The sequence below is a fragment of the Budorcas taxicolor genome, chromosome 15 (genome assembly GCF_023091745.1).
Source record: "Budorcas taxicolor isolate Tak-1 chromosome 15, Takin1.1, whole genome shotgun sequence".
Taxonomy (NCBI): domain Eukaryota; kingdom Metazoa; phylum Chordata; class Mammalia; order Artiodactyla; family Bovidae; genus Budorcas; species Budorcas taxicolor.
In genome coordinates, this window is record NC_068924.1 from 54,513,268 (window position 1) to 54,529,396 (window position 16,129).

General features: G+C 42.4%; 1 pseudogene; it reads right to left on the bottom strand.

Moving 5' to 3' along the window:
- Window positions 1-254: 254 nt before the first annotated feature.
- LOC128059924 (bcl-2-like protein 1) lies at window positions 255-944 on the bottom strand (annotated as a pseudogene).
- Window positions 945-16,129: the final 15,185 nt, after the last annotated feature.

The window sequence follows — 16,129 nt, forward strand, 5'->3', positions numbered from 1 at the left end:
CCATCCAATGAATCGTTCAAATCACTGGAGTAATTTAGTGAGTAGCTAAGAGGCAAGTCCTGCCATGGGACCCTCTTTCCAGGGATTCATTTTTCAAAGAAACAGAGGAATTAAGACGAGTATACATTTTGTAATCTATACAAGTCACAAAACATAGAGTCTTATTAAATTGTAAGTTCTCTATAGCTGTAACAAAAGGAAGAGGAACACAAGCTTGTATAAAATATGAATGATAATAATGAAAGGAATAGTTACTATGAGCTGAAGAGCGAGCCCAGCAGAGCTATACCAGCCAAAGTCATGCCCATCAGGGACCAGCGGTTGAAGCGCCCCTGGCCCTTTTGGCTCTTGGCTGCTGTATTGTTTCCATAGAGTTTCACAAAAGTGTCCCAGCCGCCGTTCTCCTGGATCCAAGGCTCTAGGTGGTCACTTAGGTAAGTGGCCATCCAAGTTGTGATCTGACTCACCAATACCTGCATCTCCTTGTCTATGCTTTCTACGCAGTGTCCCACCGAAAGAAAAAAAGGCCATGAGTCCCAGTTCACCCCGTCCCGGAAGAGTTCATACATTACCTGTTCAAAGCTCTGATATGCTGTCCCTGGGGTGATGTGGAGCTGGGACGTCAGGTCGCTGAATGTCTGTTGGTACCTCAGTTTGAACTCATTGTCTGTCTCCTTCAGGATTTGCTTTACTGTTGTCATGGGGATCACTTTCCAGGCGTCCAAGCTTCTGCTGTGGCTAGTGGCTCCACTCACCACAGGCTATCTGCCAGGTGCCAAGATGGGTTGTCATTGATGGCATTTGGGGTTTCCATATCTGATATTGTCCCTCCTGAGCTCTCAGTTCTGTTCTCTTCCACATCATTAAATTGACTGCAGTTGTATCCTTTCTGGGAAAGCTTGTAAGAGAAAGTCAACCACCAGCTCTCAGTTGCTCTGAGACATTTTTATAATAAGGATGAGTTCCATCAGTCTATTGTCTAAAATACCTGTAGTAAAAAGGGGGTTATGTATATAGGTCCAATAAGTATGATTAATTAATTCAGCTTGAGCGGGGTCGGGGGGGCGGTGGGGGGGGTGGGGGGGGTGGGAAGCAAGCAAAGCAAGCATAGCAACAAAAATATTTTCCAGATTCCAAGGCATTCCCTGTTGAGAAACCAGATTTTTAGCTTGATTAGAAAGGGTTTTTGTTTATCCCTAGGTAAGGAGATCATAAGGTCGATGACGTTGAGGGTGGTGTTTCTTGGAGATTTTTAGAATCGCCATGGATTGTATTGGAATTTTTTCTTCCTGGGAATTTGGCCATTTTTTTTTTCTATTTTGAATATCCGATGCTCCCCTGAGGTGGATCTTTCAAAGAGGAAGCCAGTTGATTTCATTGGATCTCTCTGGAGAAATACAAGCATACCCCTTTCCCTGTAAGATTAATTTCCTAGATTTCCAATGTTTAGTTAGCCTGTCTTGATACCAAATGGGCAGAGGAAGAGAAATGTCTTTCAATTCTTAGAAATGTTTTTCTGCTTATGTCAAGATAACTCCTTGTGGTAAGTTTTTTAAAATTCATAACAAATAAAGCTGTATTAACAATAGTTATAGGATTAAAGAATATCTTGCATTTGGAATCTAGTAAAGTTTGCTCTGGATAGAGAAGATAGAATTGTTCCTGTGTATTCCTCCTTTAAAAATTTTTTTATTTGTAGTTTCAGTGTGTGAAATGGGGGAAGTGTGGTCCCTAATAATAGATTGTAATTCAAGAAAAAGTTGTAGAATAATAGATTGATTAGAATTTATGGTAGAAGTTTTTATATTTTTTAATACAAAAACTGAATATGAGGAGTTAGAAATTATATTGATAGGGTAAGGATGTAGGTGAATAACCTGAATAAGAGCATATAATTCATTTTGTTGAACAGAATGAAATTTAGTATAAAAGACTTTATATTCTTTGAGACACCAAAATGAGGCTTTGGTGTTTTTAGTTCCATCTATATAGAAAACATCAGCTTGAGGTATAGGTTGTGATATAACAATAAATTCAGTATTTTTCAGTTGAGATAATAAATTCAGTATTTTTAAAGAAATTTTAAAGTTTATTAGCTGGATAATGAAATTTCTCTAAAATAGTCTGAGAAGGCTATTTGGAAATCGGTAGAAGTTTGTAATGCATTTTCAAATTGAGCTTTATTAATAGGCAATATAATTTGGTGAGGATCAGAGCCAATTAAAGTCTTAGTTTTTATATTGATAATTATTAGAGCGATCAGATCAAGATAGTGTGGAAGGGACTTTGTCTCTTTAAAATGGGTATATATCCATTTTATTGGGTGTTCTTGTTGGGCAAGAAGTCTTGTGGGAGAATGGAGAGAGGGGAGTATAAACAACTCTAAAGGCAATTCAAGTCTAATATGAGTAAGAAATTGTTTTTATATAATTCATTTTGTATTTAACAGAGTCTTTTGTGTGTGTGTCTCTTGTGAAAATGAATGAGGGCTATTTAAATCAGAATCTCCTTTTAAAGTATTAAATAGATTAGTCAGTTGATAATTTGCAATACTTGCTCCTGCTGCTGCTAAGTCACGTCAGTCGTGTCTGACTCCGTGCGACCCCATAGACGGCAGCCCACCAGGCTCCTCCATCCCTGGGATTCTCCAGGCAAGAACACTGGAGTGGGTTGCCATTTCCTTCTCCAATGCAGGAAAATGAAAAGTGAAAGTGAAGTCGCTCAGTCGTGTCCGACTCCTAGCGACCCCATGGACTGCAGCCTACCAGGCTCCTCTGTCCGTGGCATTTTCCAGGCAAGAGTACTGGAGTGGGTTGCTGTTTCCTTCTTCAGGGGATCTTCCCGATCCAGGGATCGAACCTGGGTCTTCCACATTGCAGGCAGACGCTTTAACCTCTGAGCCACCAGGGAAGCCCCTAAGTAATGGTAAGGTCTAGATGTTTGATTCTTTTCAGGGGCAATGATTAATCTAGAGTCTTTTAAGCATTGCTGAGCTATGTCAACATTTCTTGAGTTTTTAAAACAGATGGAGCCAAAGACAATATATGATCTATATAATGAATAACAGGAAAGTCAGGAAATTGTTTTCTCACAGGTTCAAAGGCTTTGGCTACATAATATTGACATATGGTGGGAGAATTTATCATTTTTTGAGGCAATACAGTCTATTGATATCGATTATGAGGCCCAATATGATTAGGAAAAGGAAGAGAGATGGCAAATCTTTCTTGGTCTAGACGGTGTAAAGGTACAGTATAAAATCAATTTTATAAATCTATAATAATAATATGTCAGTTTTTAGGAATAATGGTAGGTGATGGAATTTTTGGTTGCAATGTACCCATAGGTTTTATAGATATATTAACTTTTTGAAGGTTTGTTAAAAGATGCCAGTGTCAGATTTTTTTTTTTTTTACAAAAATGGGAGAATTTCAAGGAGAACAAGATTCTTTAATATGTTTTAATTTCAAATGTGTATTGATAAGTTTTTTTAGTAGCCTCTAGTTTTTATTTTGTAAGGGGCCATTGTTCTGTCCAAATAGGCTTGTCATCTTTTCAAGTTATTTTAATAATTGCATTGTTTGTTAAGTGAGCAGTACAGTGGCCCCTCGGAAAAATGTTGAATACATATTTGAGTTTGTCATTGTGTAAGGAAATCTTTTATTAAATTAAGAGGTGCATCTATCATGTAGGGTCGTAATGTTGTAGGCTGGCCTTCTGGTCCCTCGTATGGATATATTTGGACATTTTGATAAACCTCTTATATTTTGGTTTGAGAAACTCCTGCAATTTGGCAAGAAATTTTCTCTATAGGCCAAGATTTGGGCCATAAATGTTTGTAAATAATAGTAATATCAGATCTAGTATCAAGGAGGCCAGAAAAAATTTTGCCATTAATTTTGATATTTATATTTGGTTGGGTATATTCAGATATTATTGATGTCCATAAGGATTTTTTTTTATCGGAATTGTCAAATACATCTGTCTGTACATCATTAGAGGAGTTAATAGAAATGTAAGATAAAGGAATTAATTGAGCAGTTTTGTTTCCCTTTTTGAATTGCCATAATATCTGAGATGACATCATAATTGGAATTTCTCTCTTATAATTTGAATCAATTACTCTAGGCTGAACAGTATTGGCCAAATAAAAGACTGAAGGTTTGTGGGGATAGGGGTCCAAAAAAGTCCGGTAGGTATTTTAGAAGGGAAAAAGGAGAAAATCATTTAGGGCTGGCATGTCGACAGTAGCATTGCCAGATGTTGAGGGTTTGAGGGAAAAGATGGAGTTTGCCCCTGGTTTTTTTTGATGGGGGCATGGGGAGTCCCCAGCTTGGAGTTTCCCAAAATAGGCTTTCCTATAATATATTTAGATTGACATTCTCTGGCCCAATGTATCCTCTTATGGCAATGAGGGCAAATTTTTGGAGGTTTTTTAATAGTTTTAATTTTTTCTATGTGCTTTTTAGCAGAATCCTTTTTTACATGAGTTTTATCCCCATATGTGAAACATCTTTCATATCCCTTTTTAAAGGTAGCAACCATTGTTTCAGTTAACATATGTATTTTTTGAGTTTCTGATCCTAAATTGTGATAAGCCTTTAAATAATCAATAAGAGTCTCAACCTCACTCTTTAACATTTTTGGTTTGCATTTTTATAAGCAAGCAGTTTTTCTAGCTGTATTTTGGCCTCTTCTCTGATAACATTATGGAAATAGCAACTTTGAATCTAGCTAAAAAATCAGCATAGGCTTCATTAGGTCCTTGAAGTATTTCTGTGTAGCTATCTTTAGGTTTCACTGACTTCTAGCTTTCCAGCAGGGGAACACAAGGTTGGGGTTTACCCATATCCATATGTTGGGCTCAAAATCTGGACCATCTTTATTAGGGTCGGATGGCTCAACTATTTGGAGTTTATATCTGGCAAGGTTTTGTTCGGCTAAGGGCAGGTGTGACATGGTAAAGGCTAGAAAGGACTCGTTTTTTATGTCCCAGTCTAGTAATCTAGAAAGCCTTCCTCATGAAGGAGATTGAGTAGATAGTGCTTTCTCATAAATATGAGTATGTGTTAAAGTCTTATCATTGTCATTAAGGAAAGTATTGTTATCTTTGAAGAGTCATTGTTAGAGTCATTCTGTCTTTGAGTTGAGAGGACTTCCGGTTTGGCGTCCTTTGTAAGAGGAGGAGGAGCACTTGGGGCAGCCGGAGCAGGCCTGGTGGGATAATTTTGAAATATTTTATGTTGTTTTAATTGGGCCTTTTATAAAGTATTATCATCTAATTTATATTCATGTAACAAGTGTTCTGCCTGTTGTCGAATATCGGGGGCGGGGGGGCAGCTAGAATTTTCTTGAAATGGCAAAATCATGGCTTCAGTGAGGGCCCATAAGGGCCAGAAATCTATTGGAATATTTTTTCCCCATCTTGTGGTTCATTTAACATTCTTTCTAACTTGGTTCCAAATCTTTAAATCAAAATTGCTTTCATCAAGGAACCAGGGATTATGTTCAATTACCATTTGGAGACAAGCCTCTAATCGCTGACGTGAAACCGAAAGTCCTTGAACCTTAAATAAATGATGAAGCAAAGTAGAAAAGTGATGGGGCCTTCCTGCCGTTTGTCCCATAACCCTGCACTTACCGACCTCAGTAGGTCCACAGTCACTCCGTCTGCTTGCCAAGGGCGTACTCCAGGTCCCTGTTTGGATGCCACTTGATATGGTCTTGACAGACTAGAACCTGGGGACAGGAGTCGAGGAAAAGAAGGCAAAGAAAAGAAGGACACAGGGGACCCAAGTCACTAGTGGAAAAAGGGTGCTTTATTCATGGCAGTGTGTGCTTATATATTGTAACACAAGGAAGCTTTAGGCAAAAAATAAAGTAAAAAACACTGAAAACAAGCATAACAACAGTAACTAAGGGAATAACAATAGTCACAGGGCCATGACAACAGTAAATAGGGGAATAACAATCGTCACAGGGCCAGAAGACAATCCATGTATTGGAAATAGGAACATGACTAAGTAGTTTTACAGAAAAGCAAAAGATTACTGAAAGGAATCCATGTATGCATTCTCCCTCATGACCTCAGTCCTGAGAACTGCGTGCAGCTCTGCTCATTCCTGTTTTCCAGGAACTGATAAGGAACAGAGGGCCCTTGAGAAACAGAAAACAACATGTAGGATTCCTTAAAATTAAACGTTCCTTGACACAGGTGAATATGGCAGATGAGGCACAACCTTGTGCCCAATGTGTTTAACTTTTGAAGCGTTAGTTGTGCGATATGTAGTCAGGCATTGTCACGGAGAATTGGGCCTTTTCTGTTGACCAGCACCAGCTGCATGCGTGGCAGTTCTCAGTGCATCTTATTGATTTGCTGAGCATACTTCTCAGATGTAATGGTTTCATCAGGATTCAGAAAGCTGTCGTGGATCAGACTAGCAGGAGACCATCAGATAGTGACCATGACCTTTTTTGGTGCAAGTTTGGCTTTGGGAAGTGCTTCAGAGCTGCATCTCAGTCCAACCACTGAGCTGGTCATTGCCAGCTGTCATATAAAAGTCACTTTTTGTGACATGTCACAATCCAATTGAGAAACAATTTGTTGTGTAGAATAAGAGAAGATGCCACTTCAAAATGATGATTTTTTTGATTTGCAGTCAGCTCATGAGGCACCCAGCTCTTTCAACTTTCCAATTTGCTTCAAATGCCAAACAACCATAGAATGGTTGACACTGAGTTCTTCGGCAACTTCTCGTGTAGTTGTAAAAGGATCAGCTTCAGCTGTAAAAGGCAGCTTCACTGCCCTCAACTGATCATCAACTTCCGACGGCTGGCCACTTCATTCCTCATCTTCAAGGTTCTCATCTCCTTTGCAAAACTTCTTGAACCACCACTGTACTGTATGTTCATGAGCAGTTCCTAGGCCAAATGCCTTGTTGGTGTTGCAAGTTGTCTCTGCTGGTTTACAACCCATTTTGAACTTGAATAAGAAAATTGTTTGAATTTGCTTTTCATCTATCATTTTCCTAATCTAAAATAAACATAAAATACCCAGCAATAAGTCATAAGCAAAAAAAAAGGAAGAAATGAACATTAAAGTGACATATAACATAACATTTATTTAAGAATGTATTCCAATAGCAAATGGCAAAGTTGAACAATGCAAAACCGCAATTACTTTTGCACCAACCTAACAGTATCAATAAATTCTATTTAATGTATTATAAGAGTTCCAAAGAATAGCAAGGAGAGATAAGAAAGGCTTCCTCAGTGATCAATGCAAGGAAATAGAGGAAAACAACAGAAAGGGAAAGACTAGCGATCTCTTCAAGAAAATTAGAGATACTAAGGGAACATTTCATGCAAAGATGGGCTCGATAAAGGACAGAAATGGTATGGATCTAACAGAAGCAGAAGATATTAAGAAGAGGTGGCAAGAATACAAAGAAGAACTGTACAAAAAAGATCTTCACGGCCCAGATAATCACAATGGTGTGATCACTCACCTAGAGCCAGACATCCTGGGATGTCAAGTCAAGTGGGCCTTAGAAAGCATCACTACGAACAAAGCTAGTGGAGGTGATAGAAATCCAGTTGAGCTATTTCAAACCCTGAAAGATGATGCTGTGAAAGTGCTGCATTCAATATGCCAGCAAATTTGGAAAACTCAGCAGTGGCCACAGGACTGGAAAAGGTCAGTTTTCATTCCAATCCCAAAGAAAGGCAATGCCAAAGAATGCTCAAACTACCACACAATTGCACTCATCTCACACACTAGTAAGGTAATGCTCAAAATTCACCAAGCCAGGCTTCAGCAATACGTGAACCATGAACTTCTAGACGTTCAAGCTGGATTTAGAAAAGGCAGAGGAAACAAAGATCAAATTGCCAACATCCTCTGAATCATTGAAAAAGCAAAAGAGTTCCAGAAAAACATCTATTTCTGCTTTATTTGGAAGGAATGATGCTAAAGCTGAAACTCTAGTACTTTGGCCACCTCATGCGAAGAGTTGACTCATTGGGAAAGACTCTGATGCTGGGAGGGATTCGGGGCAGGAGGAGAAGGGGACGACAGAGGATGAGATGGCTGAATGGAATCACTGACTCGATGGACATGAGTCTGAGTGAACTCCGGGAGTTGGTGATGGACAGGGAGGCCTGGCGTGCTGCGATTCATGGGGTCACAAAGAGTCAGACACGACTGAGCGACTGAACTGAACTGAACTGAACTGCTTTATTGACTATGCCAAAGCCTTTGACTGTGTGGATCACAATAAACTGTGGAAAATTCTGAAAGAGATGGGAATACCAGACCACCTGACCTGCCTCTTGAGAAATCTGTATGCAGGTCAGGAAGCAACACTTAGAACTGGACATGGAACAATAGACTGGTTCCAAATAAGAAAAGGAGTACGTCAAGGCTGTATATTGTCATCCTGCTTATTTAACTTCTATGCAGAGCACATCATGAGAAACGCTGGGCTGGATGAAGCACAAGCTGGAATCAAGATTGCCAGGAGAAATATAAATAACCTCAAATATGCAGATGACACCACCCTTATGGCAGAAAGTGAAGAGGAACTAAAAAGCCTCTCAATGAAAGTGAAAGAGGAGAGTGAAAAAGTTGGCTTAAAGCTCAACACTCAGAAAACTAAGATCATGACATCCGGTCCCATCACTTCTTGGGAAATAGATGGGGAAACAGTGGAAACAGTGTCAGACTTTATTTTGTGGGGCTCCAAAATCACTGCAGATGGTGATTGCAGCCATGAAATTAAAAGACACTTACTCCTTGGAAGGAAAGTTATGACCAACCTAGACAGCATATTAAAAAGCAGAGACATTACTTTGCCAACAAAGGTCCATCTAGTCAAGGCTATGGTTTTTCCAGTGGTCATGTATGGATGTGAGAGTTGGACTGTGAAGAAAGCTGAGCGCCATAGAATTGATGCTTTTGAACTGTGGTGTTGGAGAAGACTCTTGAGAGTCCCTTGGACTGCAAGGAGATTAAACCAGTCAATCCTAAAGGAGATCAGTTCTGGGTGTTCATTGGAAGGACTGATGCTGAAGCTGAAAGTCCAATACTTGGCCACTTCATGGGAAGAGTTGACTCATTGGAAAAGACCCTGATGCTGGGAGGGATTGGGGGTAGGAGGAGAAGGGGACGGCCAAGGATGGGATGGCTGGATGGCATCACTGACTTGATGGACATGTGTTCGGGTACACTCTGGGAGTTGGTGATGGATAGGGAGGCCTGGCGTGCTGAGATTCATGGGGTCACAAAGAGTTGGACATGACTGAGCAACTGAACTGAACTGAACTGAAGGCACTGTTTACTATCAAGCATTTCCATACTTCAGGTATTTCAGTGTGACCATTCATTCATCAGTGTGACCATTAGATAAACTTTCCAAGCTAATATATGGTTTCCTAGTTTCATCTTGGTACAGATATTTGTTCTACTAGCAATTATTTAATAAACATAGGTTGTGAATCTATATGAGGAGCTCACCATTTTCAAGTGATCTCAGACTTGCTTACTCACTTTTTCTATTTGATTTGTCAAAGCCAGTTATTTTTTTAGGAGATGTATATTTGTATCTAATCTGCTATAATCTAGGCTGTATTTCAGTGTTGGTTGGGCTTCCTTGATGGCTCAGATGGTAAAGAATCTACATGCAGTGCAGCAAGCCCAGGTTCAATCCCTGGATTGGGAAGATCTTTTGGAAAAGGTAATGGCTACCCACTCCAGTATTCTTGCCTGGGAAATCCCATGAACAGAGGAACCTGGCAGGCTACAGTACATGGGGGTCACAAAGAGTTGGATACAACTGAGCGACTAAGCAGGCACGCACACATAGGTGAAAGTATTAAATGATACAGTTTTGAATAAGACTTCTGGTGATATTTTATCCCTGGTTTATGTTTAAGGTATCTATACATTTATATGGGGCTTCCCTGGTTGCTCAGAGGTTAAAGCGTCTGCCTGCAATGCAGGAGACCCAGGTTCGAACCGTTGGTTGGGAAGCTCCCCTGGAGAAGGAAATGGCAACCCACTCCAGTATTCTTGCCTGGAGAATCCCATGGACAGAGGAGCCTGGCAGGCTACAGTCCATGGGGTCACGAGAGTTGGAGATGACTTAGCGACTAAACCGCCACCCACCACCATACATTTATATAAAAGCAGGCCCACACGTTTAGTTGTACGGTTTGTGCACTGCACAATGGTACCCAGTTGGGGAGGAGGTTAGTACAGCCTAAGCCTGTCACTGTATTGCCTTAGAAGGGTTGCATCTCTCACAACACACTTTTTTCCAATTTCTGAGTGAAAGGGGCTGTATAGGTCAGCAGAAATCCTGTTCATGAGAAGGAAGTTTAGCAAAGCTGGGACTTCTTTTGTCATTAGTCTTAAATGATAGTCCAGTAAATTCCTACTCCAAATCTGGGTAGTTTACAAGCGTAAAAGCTAATAGTTTTTCTTTTCTTTTTTCAAGAATCTATTTTTATCTACTTCCTTGGCTTCTTCAGGTTCCAGTTGTGGCACATGGGATCTTTGTTGCATAGCATGGGATCTTCTGTTACAGCACACGGGTTCTCGGGTTGGGGAGCATGGGCTCAATAGTGGTGGCGTGGGGGCTTAGTTGCCCCATGGCATGTGGGATCATCGCTGCCCAACCAGGGACCAAACCCATATCCCCTGCATTGCAAGGTGGATTCCTAACACTGGACCACCAGGAAAGTCCCTGCTTTTCAGTTAAACACTCATGATCCATAAATACACAGCTTTCTTAACTTTAGGAGCTCTAGAGTAAACACATGAACCTTCCAGCTTCACACAATGTAGGGGGACATACATATGTCTAGGGTCCTATCTTTGGCAATGACCAAAGTACCTTATAAGATATAAAACAAATTAGAATTTCCTATAACTCACCTAGTGTTCCAAATCACAGCTTTTCAAAATAGGCTTTCCTAGCCAAGTATGCATGAATTGATAGTTTCAGTTGCTGCTGACCATAGGGTGTTCTTCAGGTAGTCCCATCTAGTGTGTCAGGAAGGGGCAGCCTTGCCTGGATCAACAGACAGATGCTGGCCAAAGGCAAACCAGGACCCTTACCTGCCAGAACACAATTTGGACTGTACTTTGTAAAAGGATGATGGAAAAGGAATTAAGATTGCTTCAATCCCACCTCTGAAGAGTACACGCTTTTCTACAGCCACCTGGCCACACACACCCCCTACACAGATGCATCGTCATTTGATTTACTGGATTCTTATTACACTTACTCTGGGCTCAGTTCTGGGATGTTTGAGATTTTTTTTCCACTTTTTTTTTTTTTTGCTTCAACCCTTGACTAAGATACAGAATGGATCTATTTGAATGACAGAGAAGTCAGAACCAGCCTAACTGGTTGGGTGACCTAGTCCCAAAATAAGGCTTGATTCTCAAAGGAAAATGTGGAGAAAGCATAAAAAGAGAAAAAGGATTCATTTCTTTTTTTATAGATTATTTTTTTCATATTTATTTTTGGCTGTGTTGGGTCTTAGTTGCAGCATATGGGCTTCTCTCCAGTTGTGTGCAAGCTTAGTCCCCCCGAGGCACGCGGGATCTTAGTTCCCTGAGCAGGGACCAAACCAGAATTCCCTGCACTGGATGGTGGATTTTTTTTGGCGGCACTGGTTCTTCATTGCTGCAAGTGGGCTTTCTCTAGTTGTGGGGTGAACAGGGGCTACTTTCTAGCTGCAGTGGCTTCTTGTACTGCAGGGCACAGTCTCTAGGGTGCATGGGCTTAGCTGCCCTGTGGTATGTGGAATCTTCCCAGACCAGGGATCAAACCCGTGTCCCCTGCATTGGCAGGCAGATTCTTTACCATGGGACCACCAAGGAATTCCCTGATGATTTGCTTCTTGAGCCCTACTATGTGGGGACCATATGGCCCTGTGCAACCCAGTCAACAAACTTTGAAAAGCTGTGTCATGTTAGGTGCTAGGAGTACAGTGAATAAAACAGACACCCTGCCCTATGACACTTACGATCTAGTGTCTAATAAATAATCGTGCCAGTCATATTTGGGATGAGTGTCACAGAGGAAGGGTATAGAGAGCTCTGGGAGTGTGCCCTAGGAAACTGGAGAAGGGAAGACTTCCCTGAAGAAAGGGTGGAGAATGGACTAAAGGGAGCCATTGTGGATGAAGGGACACCAGGTAGAAAGAGAATGTAGCAGTCTGAGCCAGAGATAATGGTGGGTGGGGTGCTAGAGATAGAAAAAAATCAAATATATCAGCGTCATACAGAAAGAAGCAGATTTGGGGGCAGTTATCATCAAGTAAGTTTCCGATGTGTTGAGTTTGAAGTCCATGTGAGATGCATATCCTGTTGGAGAGCTTCAGTCAGTCAGTCAGTCAGTTCAGTCGCTCAGTCGTGTCCGACTCTTTGCGACCCCATGAATCACAGCACACCAGGCCTCCCTGTCCATCACCAACTCCCGGAGTTCACTCAGACTCACGTCCATCGAGTCGGTGATGCTATCCAGCCATCTCATCCTCTGTTATCCCCTTCTCTTCCTGCCTCCAATCCCTCCCAGCATCAGAGTCTTTTCCAATGAGTCAACTCTTCGCATGAGGTGGCCAAAGTATTGGAGTTTCAGCTTCAGCATCATTCCTTCCAAAGTAATTCCAGGGCTGATCTCCTTCAGAATGGACTGGTTGGATCTCCTTGCAGTCCAAGGGACTCTCAAAAGTCTTCTCCAACACCACAGTTCAAAAGCATCGATTCTTCGGCACTCAGCTTTCTTCCCAGTCCAACTCTCACGTCCATACATGAAGGAACTTAAGGATGGTGAAAAATGTGGATCTGGAGCTCAGCTGAGAGATTTGGGATGAAGACATGAATTTGAGAATCAAAAGCACACATGGCATTTTGTTGTTTTTTGGTTGCTCTGGGTCTTCACCGCTGTGCGTAGGCTTTCTCAAATTGCGGTGAGTGAGGGCTACTCCTTTTTGCAGAGCATGGGCTTAGGCGTACAAGTTACAGTAGTTGCAGTTTCCTAAGTCACCAACCTATGAAGATACATCCCTGCCCAGTTCAGACCTGGGTCTCACCTCTCTCTCATATACAGTAGTTGCAGCACGCAGGCTCAGCAGCTGTGGCACACGGGCTTTAGCTGCTCCACAGCATGTGGAATCTTCCTGGACCAGGGATCGAACCCATGTCCCCTGCACTGGCAGGTGGATTCTTATTCACTGTGCCACCAGGGAATCCTACTATACATGGTATTTGAAGCTATGTGAGTGGATTACTCATGGAAGAGGGTCTCTGACTGAGTCCTAGAAACCAAACTATTTAAGGACTAGTTAGAGGAATTTTGAACAACAAAGTCACCTCCAACGAAAGAGAATAATCAGTCACCTGAAAAGGAAGCCTAGGGTAAGCGTCTATGGTTCCCAGCAGCTGGGCTGGGTTCAGCTGTGGCTGTTGGCAGGGCTGGCGATGTGGTCCTTCCTGGGGAGTGGAGTGAAGTAACTGACCCAGCATTGCACTGAGGCAGCAGGCTCCCTATTGGAGCCCATTGGCATTAGTCCCCACGGAGTGCTGTTACATATTTCATGCCCTTGTTGGTGTCTAACAGCCTAGCTTAGCATCCCAGTCCTCCACTGAAAAGATGTCTGATTGTGGCCAAGTCACTTAAAACTAAATGTTGGATTATACATCTGTAAAATGTAGGACTGTCTTAAGGATTAGGACCATGCTGTAGTATGAATCTTAATTATATTGGATTTCCTTAATAGGATCATTCCTGTAAGAGTGCCTGGCCCAGGCCTGCCAGGGGTACCTTAAAGCTTCTGGACAGACCTGAGGAGTTAACCTCTCTTCTGGATCCCTCTCCCAATGGCCAATTCAACGTGGAACAAGGGATCATCCAACTTTCCTCCCCTTCCTGGTCATCTGGCCCAGAGAACCTGTTTGTCTTGGAGGTGGGTGCCTTATGCCACCTCAGTTTTTCAGACTAGGTGTGGCAGAACAAGCAATGGACCAAGACCTGTTATCCTAGATGAAAACAACCACCCATTGTAAAAGTGAGAGCTGAAAAGGAGTTCAGATTGCTTTAATTCTACCTCTGAACAATACTCTCAGAAACCACTCTGCCACCACGCCCAGTACATGTCTGTCATGAAGTTCCTCCCTGGCCCCTGGAGAACCTTCCTAGAAAGGTCATCACTGCCTGTCCTAAAGTCTGTTCACTTTATTCCAATAAACTTACCCTCATTTAACTTTCTCCCCACTTCAATTCATCTCCAAACTTCTCAAAGGACATTTCTGCTAGAGAGAAAAGATGAGTTTTTAGGGAGCTTGGAGAAAACGAGTTAAAACTAAGTCATTGGGCCAACCTAGATGGCCAGTAAGTCACCAACCTATGAAGATACATCCCTGCCCAGTTCAGACCTGGGTCTCACCTCTCTCTCATGGATCACTGTACCCCATCTCTGGGTTCCCCTCCTCCACTGTTACCCTCTCCAGCATCCATATCACACGGGGCTGCTACAATGGACTCTTGAAAACAGGTATGCACTTGTTAAAACTTCCAAAGGATCAAGTTAAAACTTGAGGTTCAAGGCCCCATCTCAGGAATCTCTAATTTATCTTTGCATCCTCAGCTCCAAATATTTACTCTGCCAACCACATTAAACTTGGAATGTTCCTCAGCCATGTCCTGTTTATCCCCACCTCTGTACCTCTGCCCAGACTGCCCTCTCCCTCTCCACTGCTCCTTATCTGCTGGAAAAACTCCTTATCACCCCAAAACCCATGTGGTAGGTTAAACATGGTCACACATTTTTGGAACTTACATCTGGGCTGGTGTTGTGACTTGCTTTGACCAACGGAGTGTGGTGAAAATGACATGATGCAAGTTCTGATGCCCAGGCCTCAGGAGGCCTGTAGCTTCCACTGTGACCATCTTGGAACCCCGAGACCAATGTGCCATGACAAAGCCCAGGACAAAAGAGTACAGGAGAGCAAGGCCCAGTGCCCCAGTTTCCAGCTGACACGTTAGCTGAACAGAGACATGTGAAAGACAGCCCAGGTGGGTCCAACAAAAGAACCTCCCAGGTAATGCACAGAATCTTGAGAACTAAAAATACTGGTTGTTTTAAGCATTTGTTTAATGCTTGGGATAATTTGTTACCTAGCAGTAGATACAAAAACAGATACAATGCAGTCCTAATGTGAAGTAACCTCTGTCAAGTTTCCCAGTCAAGGACCTCTCCAAGTGTCCCAGTGTGTTTTCTACAGGTCACATCACTTTATAGTCATTCACTATCTGGTTCTCCCCAGATACACTGAGCTCTGAGGATGAGGTCCAAATCCGACCCAACCTCCCTCCTAACCACTCATGGTGCCAAGCTCAGTACTCTCAGATGAATGTGTCTACAAGGTATGCCTAGACGAACATTTTACATGCTGCTGCTGCTGCTGCTAAGTCACTTCAGTCGTGTCCAACTCTGGGCGACCCCATAGACGGCAGCCCACCAGGCTCCCCCGTCCCTGGGATTCGCCAGGCAAGAACACTGGAGTGGGGTGCCATTTCCTTCTCCAATGCGTGGAAGTGAAGTCGCTTAGTTGTGTCTGACTATTAGTGAACCCATGGACTGCAACCTACCAGGCTCCTCCGTCCATGGGATTTTCCAGGCAAAACTACTGGAGTGGGGTGCCACTGACTTCTCCGATTTTACATGCAAATTACTCAACAAAGATTTTTAAAGCACGTCCTATATTAACAGAACAGGTCCTAGGCCCTGGAATTCCTCTCAGTCTAACAGGAAAACTGCTCATTATAATACAGCTTTGAAGTGTTGCAGGCAAGTGTATTGCTGGGAGTGTACAAGGCCACTGGTGTGTGGGGGCGTCAAGAAAACCTCTAGAAGAAATGACGTTTAGCCTCATCATAAAGGGTAAGCAAGCTATTACTGTTGGAAGGAAGCTTGTAGGCATGTCCCCACCCTCTAACCACCTTATCCAAGGGAGGAGGGATGCATGGATTGGTCAGGTTCACAAACACAATCCGGGGGGGTGGGGCCTCAGCTTGTGAATGAAAAAACGGGGTTTAAGGTAGGTCCCAGTCTGGGG